This window comes from Felis catus, chromosome C1 (genome assembly GCF_018350175.1).
Source record: "Felis catus isolate Fca126 chromosome C1, F.catus_Fca126_mat1.0, whole genome shotgun sequence".
Taxonomy (NCBI): Eukaryota; Metazoa; Chordata; class Mammalia; order Carnivora; family Felidae; genus Felis; species Felis catus.
Genome location: NC_058375.1, coordinates 64348453 through 64373344, shown reverse-complemented (window position 1 = coordinate 64373344; position 24892 = coordinate 64348453). Strand labels below are relative to the sequence as shown.

At 38.0% G+C, this 24892-nt stretch overlaps 1 protein-coding gene across 2 annotated transcripts in view; it reads right to left on the bottom strand.

The window, feature by feature from the left end:
* The window catches only part of ST6GALNAC5 (ST6 N-acetylgalactosaminide alpha-2,6-sialyltransferase 5), a 175152-nt gene that overhangs the window by 71003 nt on the left and 79257 nt on the right, over positions 1 to 24892 (bottom strand). The window lies entirely within an intron of this gene.

Genomic DNA, 24892 nt, shown 5'->3' with positions numbered 1-24892 from the left:
GGGCACTGGGTGTTATATGTAGAAGATGAATCACTGGATTCTACTCTTGAAATCATTATTGCACTATATGATAACTAACTTGGATGTAAATTAAAAAAAAAAAAGAATAAAGACATTGTAACTCAAAAAAAATTAGGGTGGGAAGAAGCGGACTATTTATGGAGACTGAATGAGAAGTGGCTGGAAGATTCAGGTAAGATGGTAATAAAAAGTTGATGATTTTCACAAAATGCTCAGTGGGCACGTGTTTGAACATTTCTATGCCTTAGCTTTTAAATCAAGATATTTGTTCATTTGCTTATCATGAGGCATAACTGTGTTGAACCCGAAAATTTATCTTTTCATTACATGTGGCCTCAGATTTATATTTTCCTAGAAAAATTTTGTATTTGCCTTCTGAAAAATAACAATCTTGGCAACATGTTTGCTACAGAATAAAGTCCTTTTCATATTTTGTTTAATCAATTGGTGGATCCATAGAGTGTTATTTATCTTCTGTCTGCCCCTCCAGATCCACTGTCCACTCTACTCCCCTCAGCCATGGGAGGCTGAACTTTATAGACTGACCGATGGGCTCTATTTGCCATTTGGCTTTTAGTTGGGTTTGGCCAATGAGAACAATGCAGGAGTTGGGAGAGTGAGTAGAGAGAGGCTGGGATTCTCCCCCCATTTCTCCCTTATGTGGTCTGTATCCCTCTACTCAAGGCCACGGTTCCCTCCAGGAAACCCCCTCCAGACAATACCCTCTATGGTTCCTGTACCACTCCCACTCTCAGCCCCTTCAGGATACTGTACTATCCCTTGATTGTTTTTCCCAAACCCTAACAGGCAGTTCATATTCCCACAGGGTTATTCAATGGTCCTTTATTAAATTCTCACATCACCCACTTTGAGTGTGTTCTCTGGTTCCTGCTGCCAAGAGGAAGGTTAGTTCAAAAACAATTTATCAATTGTCAGCAATCCATTTTTCCACTGGCTCCTCGTGTAAATGGGGACTGTATGTGAGCAGATTCGGTGGGAGAGGGGGCAGGAATGAATCCAGAAAAGCACAGGTTGCTTTGTTTTAGAGTCTGGATGTCTTATAGAGCCTTAGAGTCAGCACCAAGATTATTCCTCTGGGCATTTCTACACAACCACTTTGAAATGAGCAACAGAGAGAGCAGAAGGCTGAGGAGGTCCACACTTCACCCTGACAGAACTGACAGATTGGGGCATGGAACCCCATGTGTCTGGATTTTCAGGTAACTGCTGTTTGAGTTTATGCTCAGAACCATCAATTCTGTGGTAGAGAAGTTCCATAAATCAGGTTGCCATAAAATGAGCAATGCCTGCAGTTGCAAAGAAGATGTTCTAAAAGTATTTTTGGCTACTGTTCAAGAAACTCAGGCAGCAGGAGAAAGAATCTTCAAAAGTGTAAAAGAATATCCTTTTGGTGGAAGGTGGGGATGGGGTAGAAACTCTCAGCATATATCCTGGCTGTGTAGTGCTGCCTTATACCTCCATTATTTAGAAACCACCCCAAAGCAAATGAGAAATGGAAAGGCAGAACAAAAATACAGTTTTCAATAAAACTTCAAGAGAGATTCAAACATATTTTTAAGTATTTTCTATAAGTAATTGAGTGCCCCCAGGAGGAAGTGGAGAGAGGCTGAGGAGAGATCTTAAGATCTCAGTGGTTGTAGTCTAGGCTTGACAGATCTCAGAAAATGCCACAAAAAATTCACTTCTTGAAAGTGAGAGATGTGCCTTAAGAGGCAAAAGTTAGACCTTTTCCTGGCAGAAGTGTGTCCATAAAACAAAAGGTCACTTTCTAACCCCAACAGAACCATAGTGAGTTCAATGCAAAATGAGAAGCAAGGCCAAATGAAGATGCAGACAGACAAGGCACACTTTTAAGAGGCATTCCATTATGGTGGAAACCGTTCTGAGAAGAACAAAAACTTTACACTCAGAAGTTGCTAGAAAGGAATGCCAACCCAGCCCTGGCTCAGGAAAACTCTTGGTGAATCCCTGGTCTAGGAGAATGAAAATCATTCAATGATGAATGACATAAAACGTAAAACAATTAAAAAAGTGATCACATTGTGTCTACAATGATACTGTAAGACAAAAGGCAAGAAGGAGAGACATTTTTGAACATCCTTTTGTATGTCCTTTTGTAAATTATTACCATAGGGCAGATGAAAGTTGTGAGCAATGTTTTGCCATGAATTTGGAGGGGGAAAACCCTCTGAAATAAAGGGATTGTCTGGATGGAAGAAGATAAATAGTATTGCAGAAATGGCTGAATTCAGGGAAAATATGGTAGGAGAATAGGAGGAAATAATGTACAAGAGACTTAGGAAAGGTGTACAAGGTAAAATATACAATTTGAGAAATGACAGCAAAAAAGAGCAAAAGAGTGAATAGATATTATGGAAAACACAGCGGATTCACAGAGGGTAGAAATGAGAAACTTTACACAATGAAATAGAGATGAAGACCAACCCAAAATAATTGATGAGACACATCCCAGTAAAGTTACTGCGCTTAGAAGATAAAGGAATCTTCTTTTGGGCAGACAGGTGAAAAATCAAGCCAATGTAATTAGGAGAAAAGAAATCAAGTTAGTTTCATAATTTTATACAAAACCTCTGAACGCCAGATACAATACCTACAAAGAGTCTCAAGAAAACAAAGTTTGAGGGAAGTATTACGTCTACATGCAAACCCTTCTTTAAGTACAAAGGTTACAAACAGTAACTTTAAGATGCAAAAACTAGAGAAATATTATTTTGCTAATCCCTTTTTGTGGAAATGGCCACAATTCAGTGGCCACAATTCAGGCCAAAATTCAGTCAATTACGAAGTTTGGGGAAGAGACTGGAGGATCCTGAATAGATTTAACAATACCACTAAAACTAGAAGAAATGTGGGTTAGCATGGCTAACACCATACAGCTGAAAGGTTGGGAGGGGATAAGAGCAAGCAATCAGAAGGAATTGTTCATTGTTGATTTTCCTATGCAAGAGTGGAAGAAAAAGGATTTCACTTAAAGTTGACAAATCAAGATATAAAAACCTAAACATACTTGACTATATCAAGGTAAATACCAAGAAAAATAACACTGATTAAAATCAATAAGTGGGAGGAGAGACGAGAGGGGAGAAGTGGAGGAAATGCACTAAATGTTTAACTGTTCACATTCATAACTAGTAAGAATAGACCATCAGTAAATAGACAACTAAGAGGAATTCATAATTGAAGGTAACTATAGAGCACACACAAAACTTCACAAAGAAAACAAAGTGAAGAAAACTGATCATAGAGTGAACACTTTAATTAATTAATTAATGTTTAAAGTTTTACTTAAGTAATCTGTACACCCAATGTGGGGCTTGACCTCATGACCCCAAGATCAAGAGTCTACGCTCTTCTGACTGAGAAAGCCAGGTGCCCCTGTGAACACTTTAAAAAAATTAACAAGACTACATTATATAAGATAAAATATATATACAAAATATATACAAATGTATCTAAGTTTGCCAAAATTATCTACTAAATGAAAATAAACTTCATATGTGGTATACAGCATACAAGACATAAATCTACAATAAAGTGATTCAGAAAAGTAAAAACCAAATCAAAGAATGGCTAGAAGTATATCAGGCTAATGCAAATAAAAAGAAAGCAGGAGTTATGTTCTTAACAGAGCTTAATAGCACATAATGTTTAACCCAACATTTATATAGCACTTACCATATGCCAGGTATTATTTTAAGCGCTTGACATTTATTAACTCATGCAATCCTCCCCCCAAAAGCAGTGAGAAAGTTGCCACTATTGTGTCCATTTTTTAGATGAAGAAACTGGGGCACAAAGCTAGTAAGTATGAAAGTCAGAATTTAAACCTAGCCAATCCAGAATTTGTGATGTCAGTGACAATATTTCCTGTTTATCCAGGCAAAGATGCATTAAATGAGAAAAAAGAATTTTAAATGATACGATTCACAATGCAGAATGTAAGTTACATGGGCACCTGGGTGGCTAAGTCAGCTGAGCTTCCAATTCTTGATTCAGCTCAGGTCATGATCTCGTGGTTTGTAAGTTCAAGACCCGCATTGGGCTCACTGCTATCAGCACAGAGCCTGCTTCGGATCCTCTGCCCCCCTCTCTCTGCCCTTACCCTGCTTGCATTCTTTCTCTCTCTCAAAAATAAATAAACATAAAAAAAAGAATGCAAGTTACAAACTTACACCCAGAAAAGGAGTATTGAGATTAGCAGAGGAAAACCTAAAAGGGATATTTACAAAGAGAAATGAGCAGAAAAACTATAGGAGAGGGAATTTTAGTTTTTTAACAGCTATATTGAGAAATGATTGGGATACTATACTTTTCACCTATTTAAAGTGTACAACTCAATGGCTTTTAGTGTACTCAGAGTTGTCCATTCATCACCACAATCAATTTTAGAATATTTTCATTACCCTATCAGGAAACTCAGCTCCCATTAGCTATCACCACAGATATCTACATAAAATTTTTTCTTTATTAAAAATATTTTTTTCAATAAAAATTGTATGTATTTAAGGTATACAACATAATTTGATATACAAATACATATGCAAAATGATTAATATTGTCATTCTAATTAACAAAACATCTCCTCACATGGCTACTGTTTCATATTTGATGACACCACCTGAAGCCTATTCTCTTAGCATATTTTCAGTATTCAACACATTATTAATAGTCACAGTTTTGCATATTAGATTTTTACACTCATTCACCCTATGTAACTACAACTTTGTACCCGTTAACCAACATCGCCCCATTTTCCCCACCCCCTCACTCCCTGGTAACCACCATTCTACTCTCTGCTTCTATGAATTTGACTTTCTTTCTTTCTTTCTTTCTTTCTTTCTTTCTTTCTTTCTTTCTTTTTAAAGTGAGTTATCCATTCTTTTAAATTTTTTTTTAATGTTTATTTATTTTTGAGACAGAGAGAGACAGGGAGGGTCAGAGAGAGAGGGAGACACAGAATCCGAAGCAGGCTCCAGGCTCTGAGCTGTCAGCACAGAGTCCGATGCTGGGCTTGAACTCACAGACCGTGAGATCACTAGCTGAGCTGAAGTCAGGCACTCAACTGACTGAGCCACCCAGGCGCCCATTTGACTTTTTTCTTTAGATTGTACATATAAGTGACATCATTCAGGATTTGTCTTTCTGTGTCTAGTTTATTTCACTTAGGGCAATATCCTCCAGGTTCACCCATGTTTTTGTAAACAACAAGACTTCCTTCTTAAAATTTAAGGCTGAGTAATATCCCACTGTATATCTTGAAAAAAAAAAAAAAGCAAGGGAAACCACTTCTGAATAGCAATGCAGAAGTCCTAAATAAGTTATTTGCAAGTAATTTAAAAACCTTTTCACAATCCAATATATACATGGAAAAACTGCATTAAATATAGAGGTAAAGCTCCATAAATTATTATAAAATACATGCCTATACAAATACTACCTAGGTCAAGAACACAAATATCACCAGCTCCTTAGAAACTGGTAACAGTGCCCAATCACTCTTCTCGTTTAAAGGTAAACACTATCTTAACTTTCATATAATCATTTCCTTAGTTTTCTTCATATGTGCATCACCTAAGTGTACATTCCTAAACACTAACAGTTTGGTCTTGTGCCCTTTTGAACTTCATATATATGAAATCATGCAGTATATATTCTTTTATGTCTCACTTTTTTGGGGAGGGAGGAACTCAAAGTTGTGTTTGTGAGGTTTGTTTACCTTACTGCATATGTTTGTGATATAATTTCCATTAAATGCTTTCTGTATGTAAGTACCTCAATTTGCCTATTATTCTGTTCATGAACTTGTATATTATTTCCAGTTTTTGAATGTTATAAATAATGTTGTTCTAAATACTCTTGCCCTGAAGAATTGAAAATCATTATGTCCAGGTGGAATTTATCCCAGGAATGCAAAGATGGCTCAATATTGGGAAATATATAACATAATTATCATTTAATGGGTCAAAAGGAAAATAATATGAAAATCTCCATAGATACAAAAATATTTGAAAGACCCAAATCCACTCTTGATAAACAGTCAATGAAACAGTAATCAGTAGTTTAGTTGCCTAATAGGAGTTAATGTAGATACGTCTATCCCAAAGCCAGTGTCATTCATAATAGAAAAACACTACAAGTATTCTCACAGGTAAAGGATACCTAAGTATTAACATTACTATTTAACAATGTACCAGATTTACAATCTCATAAAATTATGAGAAAAAAATGAGAGGTATAAAAATTGGAAAGGAATGATAAGATTTTATATCTAGAAACCTATACTAGCAATATAAAAATGCAGTAATGTATCAGCTTATAAAAGTAACACATAGATATCAATAGCTTTCATGCAAAACTCCATTTATAACAGCAACAAAAATATAAAACACCTATGAATAAATTTACCAAGAAAATTTTCAGGCTTTTATTAGGGGGAAAAAGCCTCTAAAACAGGCATAAAAGATATAAAAGAACAAATGAAAAGGCATAATACATCTTTTGATATGAAGGTTCAAAATCATAAAGATATCAATCTTCCCTAACATAATTTAATTCAAATCTAACAAAAACACCAGCATTGTTTTTTCCTGCAACTGGGTAAGTTGATTTTCAATTTCATAAACTAGAATTGTAAGGAAAACAAGGAAGGAGAACTAGTTTTATTAGAAGTTTAAATGTTCTATAATTTTTAATAATTAAAGCAGTCTGGGTCTTGTGCATAAGAATAAATGAATAAATACAATCAGCACATATATACTAGAGAAAATAATTAGACAATCTCACTCATGACCATAGTTGTAAAAATCCTGACTAAAATATTAGCAAACTGAATCTAGCAGTGTGCGTGCGCTCACACACACACACACACACACACACACACACATCATGATCTGATGGGGTTTAATTTAGGAATACAAAGTTGGCCTAATATTTCAAAGATTAATTACAATAATTTACCTTGTTAACAGTATAAAAGAAAAATCATTGAATGATCACCTTAGTAGATCAACATTCATCGGTGTCCAAAACATTTAGCAAATTAGATATAGAAGAGAAATTTGTTGGGGCGCCTGGGTGGCTCAGTCGGTTGAGCATCCGACTTCGCTCAGGTCACGAGCTCACGGTCGGTGAGTTCGAGCCCCGCATCAGGCTCTGTGCTGACAGCTCAGAGCCTGGAGCCTGCTTCAGATTCTGTGTCTCCCTCTCTCTCTGGCCCTCCCCCCATTCATGCTCTGTCTCTCTCTGTCTCAAAAATAAATAAATGTTAAAAAAAAATTTTAAAAAGAAGAGAAACTTGTTAATCTGATAAATGCTATCTAGAGAAACAAAACAACTTTCAACAAACTTAATACCTAATATGAGGTAATCTTGCTAAACCCTTTCTGAAAAGAAAAAATGAGAAAAGAATTGCTGCTCTTGCTATTTTAATTTGGCATTGTATCAGGGGTCTTTTTTTTTTTTCTTAAGTAGGCTCTACGCCTAACCTGGGGCCTGAACTCACAGCCCCAAGATCAAGAGTTGCATGCACGACAGACTGAGCAAGCCAGATACCCCAACACTGTACCAGAGGTTTTAAACAGTGCAATAAAAAAGAATAAGAAATTTTAAAAAAGTAATTTGGGAAGTAAATAAAATTTTCTTTGTTCACAGATGATTTGATTGTTTACACAGCAAATCCAAGAGTTCAGAGATGGATTATTAAAATGAAGAGGAACAAACTCCAGCTACATGCAACACATGATTCTCAAAGGCAGTGCTGAGTGAAAGCCATTCAAAGGAATATTTACTGTATTATTCCATTTATATAGTGTTCAAGAAACTGAAACAACTAAATTATACAATTCAGTGACATACACGTAGGTGACTAAATTTTGAATAAGATCAAGGAAGCAATTATTTTAAAAGCCAAAAAAGTTATCTAGGAGGGGTAACTTCTGTGTCCATTGGTGGGTGGGAGAAGAACAGTATGGTATGAGGTTCAAGAGTGGCCATCAAGAATTCTGGGTTTATTTTAAGGGCGATCGATTCACTGAACAGTTAGTTCTGAGCTAGAAAATACCACGGATCTGGAATTTTTCCAGAGGACATCTCTGAACAATTGTGGGCTGTAGGAAGACAGAATTGGAAGTGGGGAAGCCAGTTAGGAGTGATGTTGGTGGCTCAGGTTAGGAAATTGTATTAGTCTTCTATTGCTGTTGGAACTAATTACCATAAATAGAGGGGCTTAAACAACATATTTTATTACTTTACATTCTGTAGGGCAGAAGTCCAGTCCAGGTTTCACTGGGCCAACATCAAGAGGTTGGCAAGGATGTGTTCCCACCTGGACGCTCTAAAAAGAATCCATTTCCTTGTCTTTTCCAGTTTGTAGAGACTACATTGATTCTCTGGCTCCTGGCCCCCAATATCCAGCTTCAAAAACAGTCATGTGGCATCTTTCTCACCTTTCTTTTGTAGTTACATCTCCCTTTAACTCTGACTTCAGCTGTAAAAGCTCTTTTCAAGAATTCCTGTGATTAGGTTGGGTTCACCTGGATAATACAGAATAATCTCCCTATCTCAAGGTCCATAACCTTGATCACATCTGCAAAGTCCTTTTTGGTAAGGTCAGGTAAGGAATTGTAAGGTAACATATTCACAGGTTGTAGGGAGTATTAAGACTTATTAGGACATCTTTGCTTTACTGGAACATTTTTGTGGGATTTAATTCTGCCTATCACAGAAGTACATGTGAAAATGAGGAGCAAAGGACATACTCAAAGTAATCATCTGTCTTTATAAAAACAGTTTAGATGTCTCCGATAGCCTCTACCTACCTACTGAATTCAAGACTTCCAACCTACTCTATATTATGATCACTTAACCAGGCTATCCTATAATTAAGACTCCCCACTCTTCAGTTCAGGCCTGTCCTGAATTTTTTCCTTAGTTCCCATCTTGCTTAGTCCTACTTATCTCTTCTCAAGCTCAGAGACATTCTGACCAACTCAAGTCTTTGGTTATGCACAATTCCATGGTGGTTTTATAGGAAGAAATATATCTGCTCTAACGGGAATGGTTATAAATGCACAGCAATCCAATTAGCTAGAGAACTCACAATGTGATCGCAGTCTATTATCAATAAAGCATTGGGTGGTCATGTTAAATTTGGTTTATTTTCCAGCTGGAAAAGTATATGGCTATTTGAGCCTTTAACAACATAAGGGAGTATGGTGGGAATATCTCTCCACTAGTACAGTCCTCCCTTAACCCCTCCTTAACGTTACCTGTTCCCAGTCTCCCACTAACTCCCTTCTTTTCTGTTTTCACCAAATCTTCTCACAAATAAATGTCCTTAATAAACATTGGGGGTACATGTGCCCTTATGCATCAGCACTCCTATATCCTTTGGATAAATTCCTAGTAGTGCTATTGCTGGGTCATAGGGTAGTTCTATTTTTAATTTTTTGAGGAACCTCCACACTGTTTCCCAGAGCAGCTGTACCAGTTTGCACTCCCACCAACAGTGCAAGAGGATTCCCCTTTCTCCACATCCTCGCCAATATCTGTTGTTTTATGAGTTGTTGATTTTAGCCTCTCTGACTCATGTGAGGTAGAATCTCAATGTGGTTTTGATTTGTATTTCTCTGATGATGAGCAATGTTGAACATCTTTTCATGTGTCTGTTCACCATCTGGATGTTTTCTTTGGAAAAGTGTCTATTCATGTCTTCTGCCCATTTCTTCACTGGATTATGTGTTTCACTTGCTTTACAGGTTTGAATACTAACCCTTTATCTGATATGTCATTTGCAAATATCTTCTCCCTCTATAGCCAAATTATGGAAAGAGCCCAAATGTCCATCAACTGATGAATGGATAGAGAAGATGTGGTTTATATATATAATGGAATACTACTTGGCAATGAGAAAGAATGAAATCTTGCCATTGGCAACAACATGGATGGAACTGGAGGGTATTATGTTAAGTGAAATAAGTCAGTCAGAGAAAGACAGATATAATATGCTTTCACTCATATGTGGAATTCAAGAAACTTAACAGAGGACCATGGGGGAAGGGTAGGGAAGGGGAAAGAATAGTTTCAAACAGAGAGGGAGGCAAACCATAAGAGACTCTTAAATACAGAGAACAAACTGAGGGTTGATGGGAGGTCGGAGGGGGAGGGGAAAATGAGTGATGGGCATTGAGGAGTGCACTTGTTGGAATGAGCACTGGGTGTTGTATGTAAGCAATGAAGCATGGGAATCTACTCCCAAAGACAAGAGCATACCTTATACTCTATATGTCAGCCAACGTGACAATAAATTACATTTTAAAAAGATGAAAGAAATAAAAATTATAAGTAGTTAAAAAATAAATTTTAAGACAGATAATCACTTAAAATAATTTCAGCACTCAGCTACAATAAAATAGATTTCTTTTGGGGCACCTGGGTGGCTTAGTCGGTTAAGCATCTGACTTTGGCTCACGTCACGTTCTCCTGGCTCATAGGTTCAAGCCCCAGATGGGCTCTGTGTTGACAGCTCAGAGCCTGGAGCCTGCTTCAGATTCTGGGTCTCTCTCTTTCTCTCTGCCCTTCCCCTGCTCACGCTGTCTCTCTCTCAAAAATAAAATAAAAACATTAAAAAAATAAATTTCTTTCAAAAAATAATAAATTATAAGATGGACAATCACTTCCTTAAAATAAGTTCACCACTCAGCCACAATAAAATAGGTTTCTTTCAAAATAATAAAATAAAATGTTACTGCCATAAAAAAATTAAAATCAAAAGATTACTTTGACTAAAAAACAAACAAAAAAACACTCCCAAACACACAAATGTCCTAATAATTCTCTGCACAAATTTTCACAGGCTAGAAGAGATCTATTTCAAGAACTATGCTTTGAGAAGCCAGTTCCATCTCTGTGCCCATATGAAGTATAACAGACAACTTTATATATATTAAAAAAAAGTCAATGTTCAGCTATTCCCTTCAAAGCCCTTGGTAAACATTAAGGAATTATAAATCTATCTTCACTTTGGAGTCAGTGGAATCCACTAATGAGTGGAAACAGTCATATTTCTATTTCTTTTAGACTAAAAAAAAAGGCTGATTACAATGCAGGATGAATATATAGTATTTTGGTTTAAAGATCAAATTAACACCATCTCTGTGTTATTCTCTATTTTTTATACTTTTCTTAAAATAAACGTGTGTGTGTGTGTGAGAGAGAGAGAGAGAGAGAGAGAATTAATTCACAGTACCAGAGTGCTTTATCCTTAGATATCAATTTCAATACTCAACACTATCCTATGCCTTGAGGTCCTTTAGTTGTTATTGATAATAAAAAATACTTCATAAATATGCTTTTCTGGACCTTACTCTAGGATCTGCACTGCATAAACAGGTCTCTGTTAAAAGGAAAGTAGGCAGCATTATCACATACAGCGATTGAGCTGTGGATCTATAATTACATCTCCTTCAAGTCCTCTTGACTTTCCACCGTTATGTCTCTAAACTTTCCGTGAGGTGCTTGACATTTGATCTGGGATCACCCAGGCTGCCCGTCCCAAGCTTTTCTCTTCACTCTGTCTTTAAACTCTTCGCAGCACTGATGTGACTAGAAATGAACACTGTGCTCTCAGACACAACCAGCAAGTAGCTCTGAATTTTTTATCATGTTTTCTTCAACCTTCTTCTTCAATTTTCTCTCTTAGTTCTTCCATCTGTCTCTTAGGCTATGTATGTGTTCAGCTGTTGCAACATCTTTTTCAGAGATTACCAAATAATGGTTTTAAAAAAATCACCCCACTGTCTATCTGATTAAAATGACTATTCAATATTTGTTTCATTTTGGACAGTTAGTTGCTTTACATTGATCAATTAATTCATGCATCCAACAAAAATTTTACTCAGCACTTCTTGTGGGCCAGACTTTGTTCTAAACACAGGGGACTCAATGATTGGCAAGAGTAAACTCTGTTCCTCCATTCATGGAGGTTATGGTCTGGTAAAGGAGGAGCACATTGTTAGTGAAATGATCCTGCAAAAAAGGTAAAATTATAACTGTAAGAAATACCCTGGAAGTACAAGTTACTGTGAAAATGTGTGATGGGATTCAAGGACTTCTCAGAAGAAGTAATATCTGACCTGAGATCTCTATTACTAAGGGAAGAGATAGTATAGATACTTTCAAGGGAGGAGAACCATCAGAGAGTGGGAACCACATATGTGAACATCCTCTGTTGGCAAGAGGCACATGGAATGTTTAAGAAACTGAAATGAGGCGAGAGACCAAGGTGTGTAGGAAGGCAGATGATGCTGGAGAAGCAGGCACAGGAAAGACAATGGAGGATCTTAGAGGCTCCAAGAATTTGTTTCTTACCCCCAAACAAGGAAAACTATTGAAGGGCTTTTCCAAGGGAGGGTGCCATCATTCTATTTTAGTGTCCCCTGTCTTTATTTAGTCATTTATATCCCAGGGACATATGTGTGTTAGAATAAAAACGGTAAACAGGATAACTCACAGAACTTCAAAAAGGTCTGATGACCTTTTGAATTTACAATACAATGCAGATTCTTAACTGAATTCATGACCTAGTCCCTTCAAAAGTGCTTTCAGGCAATGCCCACGTGGCTACTTGGGTAGCTGTTATTGGATATACCCATATGAGATACAGATATACATGCATACATATGTATATATACATGTACACACACACACACACACACACACACACACACACAAGAAGGGCACGTATAGCCTTGCCTTTCTACCACTTCTTGAGCAAAATGAAGAGGTCTTATTTAGCCTGTTGCAGAGTTGGCCTCCAAGAGGCTACATAGCACACAGTGCTTCTAGACTTGTTTCTGCTCAGGTGTCTTTCTTTTCTCATCAGTCTCTAAAGAAAAATAAACTGCTTTTGATGTAACACCACTTGTGATCTCAAGGTAGATGCAGGCTTTCCAAGGGGTTAGAATGATCTCTGAGAACCTACTGTAGATAAGACTCCTTCTGAGTGCCCTGGGAGAGAAGAAAGTTTTAGTTGCTCATGAAGAGATGAAACCAGAATAGAGAATTTGGGACGTAAGAAAGTGACTAAGAATGTGACAATCCATAAAGCTATTCTGAGAAATCTGATAAGCAGCCAGCTTTGAAGGGCAGTCGGTTCTGAAAACACTCAGCAGAAATGAGAGCCTCAAGTGCCAAAAGGCTGACACTCAGCTTTTGCAAGAAATTTATAATCTAGGCTCTGTCCATTTTGTGCTTCAGAAAGCATCAGCCACATTTGGGCGAGGCCCTCGTTTGCACTTTTTTTTCTCTAAGCATCTTCCATTTCTAAGCAAACTAGGCCAAGATTCCTTATGTTCTACTGTACCCACAGGCCAGAAGAGAAGCAAGCCAAAAGCAAGGAATACAGGGCGCCTCGGTGGCTCAGTTGGTTAGGCATCCGACTTTGACTGAGGTCATGATCTTGCGGTTTGTAGGGTAGAGCCCCGGGGCTGGCTCTGTGCTGACAGCTCAGAGCCTGGAGCCTGCTTCACATTCTGTGTCTCTCATATTCTCTCTCTGCCCTTCCCCCACTAGCACTCTGCCTCTCTCCCTCTCTCAAAAATAAATGAACATTAAAAAAATTTTTAAAAAGCAAGGAATAAGTCCAGAAGATTTAAAGAGTTAAATGTAAAAAGCAAACCACAAAAAAGAGAACATAGATATAATTATGCTACCACTACAGATTTAAAAAATACAAAGTATACAATTGTATTTACATTAAAATCCCAAGAAAGTAAGAATAAATATATGCAGGTTTTGAGTTTCTCAACATTAACTAAATATGGATTTGTCCACACATATCCTCCCAAACCTATAGAGATCAATAAGGAAGGCAAATAAAACCACCATAACCCCTGTCTACAGCATAACTAGGAGACAGAGAATGCTACAAATCTCAATTTACACAGAGATAGGGAAAGAAAAATCTGGAGTCTGCGGAGCCCACACTGAAACCTTGCTGGAGCTGAGTCGGCTGGAGAATGCTTGGGGCAGAGGACAGACGGCACAGTGCACAGGTAAAAATCATTCCTGATAGGAAAATGTCACGCTCTGAGAGGATCAACACTGACAAAGGTCTACAACCTGCTGGATCAGGCACCACTACTGGGGTCACAAAAGGAGGGCTTGCACAAAGGTGCATTGGAAAGGTACCTCCTTGGGGAGAGGGGTGTGTCCTTGGAGCCTTGGTGGTAGAGTCAAGCAGTGGAGCAAGTGTTTGAGATTAAGGGTCCATCAGAAAAGGAGAAGGCACTCCTCACCCCCAACAAAAGGTGCGATCTATTTTAAGTAATTTTTCTAAGTTTTTATTTATTTATTTTTGAGAGAGAGCACGCGAGCACACAAGTGGGGGAGGGGCAGAGAGAGACAGAGAGAGGCAGACACAGATTCTGAAACAGGCTCCAGTCTCCAAGTTGTCAGAGCATAGCCCAACGCTGGGCTCGAACCCACGAACCATGAGATCATGACCTGAGCTGAAGTCAGAGCTTAACCAGCTGAGCCACCCAGGTGCCCAGTAAGACCTATTTAAAAGTACCCTTAACTATATCAACAAAAGACAGTGCTCTTGAACTAGGAAACCAAGTGAGCCTCCCCCAAACCTTACCACTGTCTACACAGAATCTGCTACACAGGACCTGCTAATGCTGGTCCAGGAAAATAGGAGATAATTCAAAGTTAAAACAGCAGATAACATCCCCACAGTCACAGTAAGACCTTGGAAAATGAGGGTCAAAATTCTTCAGTGCAAAACTACAAAGCAGAAGAAAACTGAAGCACAATCCCAAACTGAATTAAATGTCCATAAAAAAAGCACTTCCATGTATTTTTAAAGCATCCCTAATCAGGAATTCAAAAGTTTAGAACAGAAATAGACCAATTTTAAAAGAAAATATGAAACAAGAATTAAATAAACTGAGGATCATTGGGAACCCCATTACAATGGAGAGAGGAGGCTCTCAGCACCTTAGTCCTGTTTAGCATCACTAGCAATGGAGCAAATGGACACTGTGAGCCTCCTGGTGTGATAGAATAGGGGCATACAATGTCGCCTATGTAGTATTCTTTCCAAAAATATTTAACCTGAATCGAATCATGAAGAAATAACCAGACAAATCTAGAATATGGAACATTTTCAAAGACAACTAACTGATTTGGAATTTTCAAAAATGTCAGTGACATAAAAAAAGGTGTGTGTTTTTCTTCTAGTTTTTTTTTTCTAGTCTAGAAGACTAAAGAGACATAACAAATAAATGCAATGTCTGATCTTTTATTAGAACCAGATTTGGAAAAAAACCCATTACTATAAAGAATACTTTTGAAATAAAATATTGTCTGTATCTTAGATAAATTATGGTATCAAATGCTAAGTTTATTATGTTGTCATTATTATATGGTGATTATGCAGGACAATGTCTTTTTTTCTTAGCAGATACCAGCTGACCAAAGTATTTAGGGGCAAAGTGTCCTGTCTAGTACTAACTTTTATATAGATCAATAAAATTGTGTGTGGGGATGGATGGATGGATGGATGCATGCATGCATGTTAATAATTAATGGATGTATGTGTACTGGGTTAAGCAGTTCCAGAAGCCCAGAATGTGACCTTATTTGGAAATAGGGTCTTTGCAGATATAATTAGCTAAATTTAAATGAAGCCATATTGGACAAAGATGGGCCTCTAATCCAACATAACTGGTGTCCTTATCAAAAGAAGTTTAGATACAGACATGCACACAGGATTATACTGTGTGGACCTTAAATCCAATATGACTGCTATCTTTATAAGAAGAAGAGAGGAAACACGGCGACACACACAGGGGGAAGGCTATGACAATGGAGGCAGAGTGATATAAGCCAAGGAATGCCAAAGACATCAAACAATCACCAGAAGTTAGAAAGAGGCAATGAAGAATCTTCCTTAGAGCCTTCAAAGGGAGCATAGCCCTTCTGACACCTTGATTTCAGAGTCCATACTATAAGACAGTAAATTTCTGTTGTTTAAGTCACTCAAGTTGTAGTAATTATTATGGCAGTCCTGAGAAACTAGGTACATAAAGGTGAAGGTAAAAACTATTTAATGAAAATACTTTCAATTTTTCTGTAGGTCTGAAATATTTCAAAATCTCAAGTTGGGAAAAAATAAAAATAAACTATAAAAACTGTATGCACAGAAAAAAAAGTCAGAGAAATAGTTTATCTTCCTAATATTGTAAGGGGTTGCTGGCCTCCATGACCTCAGAAATACCATTAACAGGTGCACTTAAGCACCTACCCCCCCACCTCCCCAAATGTATGCTCAGGGTTGCAGATGACTTTGTGTAAAACTGCCTAGATGTTCAGAACTGGGGAGACAGTTGGGAGTTATAGTTTACACCATGGAAATACACTTGGACTTCAGTAGAAGTGAGTGAAAGGAAAGTTCCAAGAGGATAAAGAGACAAAACAGATTCTTCATTCACAGGAGTGATAGAGCGTATCATGTAACAAAGCACAATAGGAAGAAAGTCAATATTAGGCCTGGATGGAGACAAAGAAACAAAGAAGGGGATGTGTTGGGGAGAGTGGAGGAGGTCAGCTTTCTGCAGTCCAAGAAAGTCAGTTAGCCTATGGACTTGGAACTGGTTTTCTTGAGTCAGAATTTAGGTTATGTGTCTGACTGCCTCTGTGACTCTAGAAAAATGGGGGTAATAGGAGGACTCTTATAGGGTTGTTGTAAGAAATGAATCTGTCAAGTACTTGGAATAATACCTGCAACACCACATCATCCATATTTAAGCTGTACCTGTTCCTTGGATAGGTACATGGCTTCTACCATTGGTCTTAAACTGTGGTAGACACAGAAGCAATGACTTTAACGGAGCTGAACTCTGAAGTTTTGGAATTATCATGCCCAGTATTTCAAGGTCTGGGGGGAAGAATTCTGCTAACAATAGAACCACTGATAATTTTTATTTTATCCTTTGTAGCTTCTGCTATTTTCCAAATTTTCTACAATAAGACAGTCCTAATTTGTCAATCAGAAAAAATGAAAGAAGGGAAACAAACAAAAAAACCTGACCATATCCCTCTTAGTCTTCCATCTTCCCACTGGAAAAAAAAAATAGACCTACTGGTAGAGAGGAAAGATGAATCCTTTTGTTCTAAAGGAGAAAAGGGCCAGCCAAGAAGCAGAAGCACTCAGGCCTCTCCACAGCTCCTGCCCTCATCTTCTCCTTCCAGGCAGCCAACAGTGGCTGGTTGTTCAGTAAGTCAGGGGAGGCTTCGTGGAAAACCAGTAAAAAAAAAAAAAAAAAAAGAAAAAGAAAAAAAAAGACTTCGATTCTGATGAAAACACATAAACTCAAGCAGGAAAGCAGAAGGACATCAACAAGTTTGAATGTTTACTTACTGTGGATTTATGGACTTCATTACAAAAAAACATTGATTAACAATAAAGTACTTCTGAACAAAATCCGACATGTATAATAGTTGAAAATAAAATCGGTAAACACTGCAGCAGTCACCTCATTGTCCCAGGTTTCCAGATTCTAGCTCCCTAAGTACTTTTTCATAATTTAGTCCATTTTGAAAAGGGCACAGTGACTAGGGACTATGCTAGAAAAATGTTACTAAAAATATAAATATATATAACATCAGACCTAATGACTACCATATTGATTGAATTTATCTATGTCTTTATGTAACAAATCCCTGCTTGACACATTTGTTGGTCACTGTTTCTTAGAGCAGGAGTGGGCCTTTAAGTACATCCAATTCAGCTTTATAAGCAAAGTGGGCATTACAATACTCAGCAAAAATGACTGATAGGCCTTCAAATGAGGTCTCCAAACCTCTGCCCGTGCCACTCTGAAACTTACCCAAATCTGTAATAAAAAAAAAAAATAGCTACCACTTAGCAACCTCTGTTACTGGAACTGTGTTGGGGTTTTTGTTTGACTGTTTGAATCATAGCATCTGCTTTTTTTTTTTTCTTTATGACACTTACCACAATTGTAATACCATTTTATTTACTAGTGTGCTTTTTTTCCATTGTCTACCTTCCCACTGGACTTTGAGTTCTGTGAGGGCAAAAAACATGATGACTTTGCTCACTGCCATATCCTTCATCCTTTCTACATAGCCTGGAGTTCATCAAGTATTCAATAAGTTAATGGACACAGCTTTTGATTCTTCTCTCCATTTTAACACTACGGGAGACTAAACGTCAGTGAGGTGTTTCTTCAAGCCTGGGAAATGTCAAAGCCAAGACTGAAACCCAGATTCGTTTGACCACAGAAGCCATGACTGCTTTACCAAGCTGCCTGGCCATGCAATCAGTATGAAGGAAACCTATTAATTAAGCAATTTCAAATGAATAGTAAGAATTACATTCAATTCTTACTCCCTCTCCCCATAGCTAATGAGTGTGAGTTTCAAACTTGAGTTTTAATTTTCTACAAGATGGTACTAATGCCACCTCTGGGCCCTAACGCTTTTATAATGTTTTATGTTCTATACTGCAGTATTTGTGCATGCTCACCATCCCTAATCATCTCCATGACTGCTTGTTTTCCCCCAAATCAAAACCGTGCAACATGGTTTAAATCAACAGTGTGCAGGGGCCAGCCCGTACTGGCTTCCAGAACCCATGATCAAATTCTCAGGGACTTTGTGAGCTGGATGTCAAACCACAACCATTACTAACAAACTTACAAGAAGATAAGTTATATGAAAATAAAGGAATTTCAATGGAGAAAAGATCATCTTTTAAGCAAATGGTGCTGGTACAGTTGGACATCCATAGGCAACAGAATGAACCTGGACTTAAAGCCTCACACCACATACAAATGAATTCAAAATGGATCATGGATTTAAATAAAATATGGAAAGCTTTATAACTTTTATAAGAAAACATAGGAGAAAAATCTTCAGAACCTAAACTTATGTGAGGAGTTCTTAGACACGATACTAAAGACATGATCCATGAAAGAAAATATTGATAAACTGGGTTTCGTCAAAATTAAAAATTTTTGTGCTGTGAAAGACTCTTTTAAGGGAATGAAAAGACAAGTTACAGACTGGGAGGAAAAACTTGCGAACCACACATCTGACAAAGTTCTTCTATGTAGAGTATATATCATAGAAGGTCTGTTCTTCCTTACTCTGCACTCAGTGATATCTCTTTGGTAGCTGCAAACCAGCCATTTGGGAGTATTTGTATCACAGAAATAAGCAAATATTACAAGTCAGAACTTAGTTTATTGTTCTGTGGATTTTTACCAAAGTGATGGAGAAAATGTTACTATTGTAGATAAAAATGTGTTTTGTCTATAGCCCTCATATCATGCATAGCACAAAATTGAAAAAGTCTTCTAGCATCATTTGACAATTACTGTTTGATACAGCCAAGAAGTCTCTTGTGTTATTGAGGAGTGAGTAAAGTTCCAACACAGGTATTTCTGTTTCACTTTCATTTAACCCATTAAATAACCAAAAATATCAACCCCATTCATGGTGGAACTACACTCACTCAACTAACTGCAAGCAGATGTTGGCTACAGACACACGAATTTTGCAAAAATCCATGAAAGCATTCTGTGAGAACGAATCGGCTATAGGGAATTTACAACAAAGAGTATAGTATATTTTATCTTTACTGGTAAATTGTGTGCTGCCTTTATATTAATAAAATATGTAATAAACTTAAGCATGTATATATGCACATTAAAAAAAAAAAGAACTAGTGTTTAAACATTTACCAGCACGACACTGGTTTCAGCCCAATCTTCTCTTTTTGTTCCTACTTCCATGGGGGACAAACCACCGCTCTTCTGTAAAGTGGTGATGTAGGTTAATTGTGTTGCATCAGGCTTTTTTCTTCTGTGGATCCTCTCTTTCTAGGAGGTTGATTTGACCCACTGTGTTCAGATTTCTGGGTTCAGAATCAATGACGTATTACAACTATAAATCCTGGGGACTGTACAGGAAAATGCTCTAGTTTCTTCTCCTATGAAGAGATGCTCATGGTGTTGGGGTCGGTTCCACTTTGCTTTTAGTTTGGACACCAACTTCACAAGTTTTCTAATGGTTTTCCCATTTCTTTCAGTATAACAAAATCAGAAAGTCGGATTTCTTTATAGCAAGTGGTTCATGAGATTAGTCATATTGGGTCCTTATTTACTAAAGGTTTTATACTCACTGTCCCTTTGTTGTAGCCATGTACTGGTCAGAGATCAGGCTTTCTACCCCAGTTTTAGTGCCCGCTACTTATCCTTCTTTTGAGGCTCAGTTCAGCTACCTCCTGACTCTTGTCTTTCCTCCCTTGATCCATTCAATATGAAAAAAATACATCCCTTGCTCTGAATTCCCCTGGAATGTAGTCAGATCTTTCTTCTGACATCAGTCTTATTTCTCCTTTATATCGCTGTTATATAAGTGTATGGTTTATGTCAGACATCTCTGTCATCTCTTTGAAGGCAGAGCTCTTTCCTAATTTATTTCTAAATTCCACCACAGTGACTAGTTTAATGCCTGTACACAGTAAGAACTTAAAACAATTGGTTCAATGAAATGAGTGGCTACTAGTCATCAAATGAATGAGTCATGTCATCTCTCTAAGCCTCAATTTTCTCACCTATAAAATGGGAATAATAATAAAGGGATTATATCTTATAGAGTCATCGTAAAATACACAAGCAGGTATATCAAATGACTAGCAAAGTGCCTGGCTAACGTTGGCTACTCAATAAATGGGGTATGTGTGTATGAGTGTATATGTAACACATGCGATATGCATAAAGTATAAATATGTGGTATGTACAATGACCATTATCGGCATTATCATCACACTACTATTCTTGATAACATATTCAGGTTTCCATGAGTATGTCTATGAGTTCTCTAGTGCAGGATAGTATAAGACTATGGACCTCTGAGTCAGGAGTCAGAAGATAACAGGTTTCATCTCAGTTCTGCCTATTGTTCATCACGTTGAGCTGGTCATCCTCTCTGGGCTTCAGTTCTCTTGTCTGCAAAATGTGTGTAATTGTCGGGGGGAGACTCATCTTCTGACACTCTAGGTCTGTAAGTTCACAATATTGCATGGTTAAGTCTGCTTGGGCTGATTTGGGCTCCCAGTGACAGGCAACTGTTTGCTTTTGATAACTTTCTCTCTATAAACCCATTGACTCTCCGTCAGCCATGGGCTAAGCATCCTTTGCCATGGCTATCTTAGTGACATATTCATGGGTATAAAGAAACCCAACCTTTCTACCTGTTGGCTTTACTGGCTGGAGAAGGATTATTTATTTCCTTTCTCAGTTTGTGACCATAGTGAACACCTGGAAGTTGTAGGGGAAAAAAAACCAAAAAAACAATGCCAAAGAGTTCTAGAGGTGATGTGTCCAATGGTTTTTCTCTTGGCAAGTCACTGTGGGGCAAATGCCTTTTGAGGTGATCATCCTGGTGACACTGCTCCAATACATTCTCCCTGCAGACCCCATATGACACAGGGCTGCTGACCTCAATTACAGAGGCAGAAATACAGAAGGCTAGAACAACAGGGTGTCACAGCTGGGAGAGCCATGTCTAGTCCAAGCATTTGATTTTACACATGAGGGAACTGGAGCTCACAGGGGCCAAAGGACTCCTCCAAGGTCGCAGAGCTAATTAATGGAAGAGCTGAGTCTAGGGAGCATACCTCCTCAAGCTACTGCCCCCACTCCAGGCCCACCCACTATGGGCCAGCATTATGGCCGGCAAGGAGCATCTCTGATGGTAAAAGTGAGCCCCAGATAGGCACAAACAGTCAATGTTCAGAACATTGTTCTCCCCCCTGCCCCCTAATCACCAAATAAAGTCTGAGAGACACTGGGGAGCGTTGAAGTTTGCTTTGGGAAAAACTAATCCCAATTCTTAACTTCTATAAGAATAGCAAATATTTTGTGTTTAATGTATGGGCCATCCCATCCTGGATGTGACTATTTGGGAGCAGAAAGTAAGCATTGGAAACCTTTGCTTACCTCAGAGAACCTTTCCATTTTATGGCTCAGCACAGACCCTGCAGCACACCTCAGGGTGTGGGTTACAAGAAACAGTGGTTATGTTTCCCATAGCGTACCTGTCTGGACTCAGACAGAAGCTGCTAGACCATGAGTCCTGGAGAGGAGTGCAGCCTCAGGAACAAGCTGGCACAAGGCCTGGCACTTGGAAGACATTCAAAATGTTGGTTGGACGAGTCCAGAAAGTGTCACTCATGCTGATGACCACGACGTCACCGAATATTCAGGAGAATAAGAAATGGCTCAATAGTAGGTACCCTTTAAGAAATGAAGATAAGGTCGATAACCAGGTGGCTTAAGATTGAGGAAGCTTAAGGTTCTTAATGTGTTTCTGGAATAAGGGAGTCAGACGTACACTTTATCATACTCACTACAGTGGGAGTAATTACCCAGAGGAAGGGAAGCAGAGTGAGAGCTACGTTCTTATTTATGTTGTTATTTCAATAGTGTAAACATATATTCTCATTTTGATTGCTCTATCTTCTTCTCTTTTTAGTCTTTAAGAAATGATGTGCAGGATGACCTGGAGTGTGTAACACTGAAATACGGCACCACTCTGGAATTTTATGCTCTTGGGCATGGTACGAGAGCCAGTGTTCTCATTCAATCTCTCTTTCTCTCTCATTGGAAAGTTTCCTTCTTTCCTTCCTCCCTTCCTTCCTTCTTTCCTTCCAAGTTTATTTATTTACTTTGAGAAAGACTGAGAGTATGAGTCAGGGAGGGGCAGAGAGAGAGGTAGAGAGAGAGATCCCAATCCCAGAGAGAATCTGCTGAGAGCATAGAGACCAACTTGGGGCTCAAACTCATGAACTATGAGATCATGATCTGAGTCAAAATCAAGAGATGGATGTTTAACCCGATTGAGCGATCCAGGCACCCTGAAATTTTCTTTCTTTGGAGGTTTGTTGGTTCAGAGGAGAGAAAACAGAGAGCTGGCTGCCAAGGTAGGATGAGCATAAGGGAGTCAGCAAATGTCCTGTGGCAGAGACTGTAAGTGCCACCTCATGTCCTCTTGCTGGCCTCACATTGCCCCACCTCCACTGCATTAGGTCGGGGTAATGTGGCTGAGTGCGGTCAGAGAAATGTGGGAGAAAGTATCACCAAGTACTTCTCAACCTGGCCGTTACAAACACTTGGAACAACTTTCAGCTCTCTCTTTGATGCACTTAACCTTGCTGGTTACAAGATGGAAAGGGACATCCGGTTCATTTTGGACTTTGAGTGAGTGCAGATAAACCCTTAATGTGTAAACAATGTACTCTTAGGGTTTATTTGTTACCCTTTCCCAAATTTTCCTCTGATCTATCAAGTCCATCTCATCAGGGGATGAAACGGGGGCCAAGCAAGGGTTACAGGAGACTTCTGCAGAATTAACAATTTTGCATTTTTCCAGAGATCCTCTCCAATTATCTTGCTTCACAATATGAATGTGTCAGTGCAATAGAGAGGGATTTGAGGGGAATTTATACACACACACAAATTTTCTCCTCTGCTTTGAACACTTTTTCCAAAGTCCTAGTTTTACCTAACTGTTCCCTTTTGTTTGTTTGTTTTAATGTGTACTAGAAAAAACTTTTTAAGATAAAAGATAAAACTTTTAAGGTGAATTAAATACTTCAGATGGCTTTGAACTATAAACCTTCAATAATTTTGTAACTTTTTAATAACCATGATCTAATTTAAATTTTAACAATCTATCTCTTAAAGTTACTTATTTAGGGGCACCTGGGTGGCTCAGACAATTAAGCTTCCGCCTTCGGCTCAGGTCATGATCTCGTGGTCTGTGAGTTCGATCCCCACGTTGAGCTATGTGCTGACAGCTCCTTCTCTCTCTCTCTGCCCGCCCTCAAAAATTAATAAATATTTAAAAAAATTTTTTTATTAAAAAATAAAATAAAATAAAATAAACCAAAAAAATAAATAAAATAAAAAATAAAATCAATGTACTTATTTAAAGAGCTGTCCAAATGAACTTCTAGGCCCAGGATGGAGCTGCTCCTGCCTGGTGATGTCATGCCAGCAAACAGACCTGGAGAACTTTCATGTCCCTGTAGCTGCTGCACTTGACCAGGAACATGGTTTATCCAGTCAGCCAATCCCAAACACCAAGCCAACTCTGGGCTCTATGTTTACTTTCTTTTTCCTAATCCACTTAAATTTCCTTCTTCCTGTTCCTTATTCTTCATCCTATGAAAGCTTCCTGCTTCCACCCCATTTTGCAGTTCTCTGGACCCTTGAAAATAGAGACTGCCCACTTCATGATCTGTTAAATAGTTTGTCTCACTTACATTGTCTTTTTGAATCATTTAACCAAGTTTAACATCCACTTAATTTCCTGTTATATGATAGAGAACATTTTTTAAAAAGCTACAAGACATAATTCTTAAGCCAGAATTATTTATATTATGATCAACCTAGGTGTATAAAGTACTCATCCTAGACTTTGGTTAGTGTCTAATGAAAAAAAAAAAAAAAAAGAAAAAGCAAATTCATGAATTCTGGATCTGATTGCATTTTTACTCTCTAAGTTAAATTGTTGCTAATAAATAAATTCTTGTTATGAATTTGAATTGTTGCCCATGCAGATTAGAATCATGGATGAGTGAGTAAATAAAAAATGTGTTTGAGTTTGGATAAGTATGTTTATAAGCCTAGTATTTCACAAGAAGAAACTGACTCAGCGAATATTTCCACCTACTAAAATTGTATAATTCATATCTACTTAAATTAATTTTATAATCTGGTAGGATGCCAAG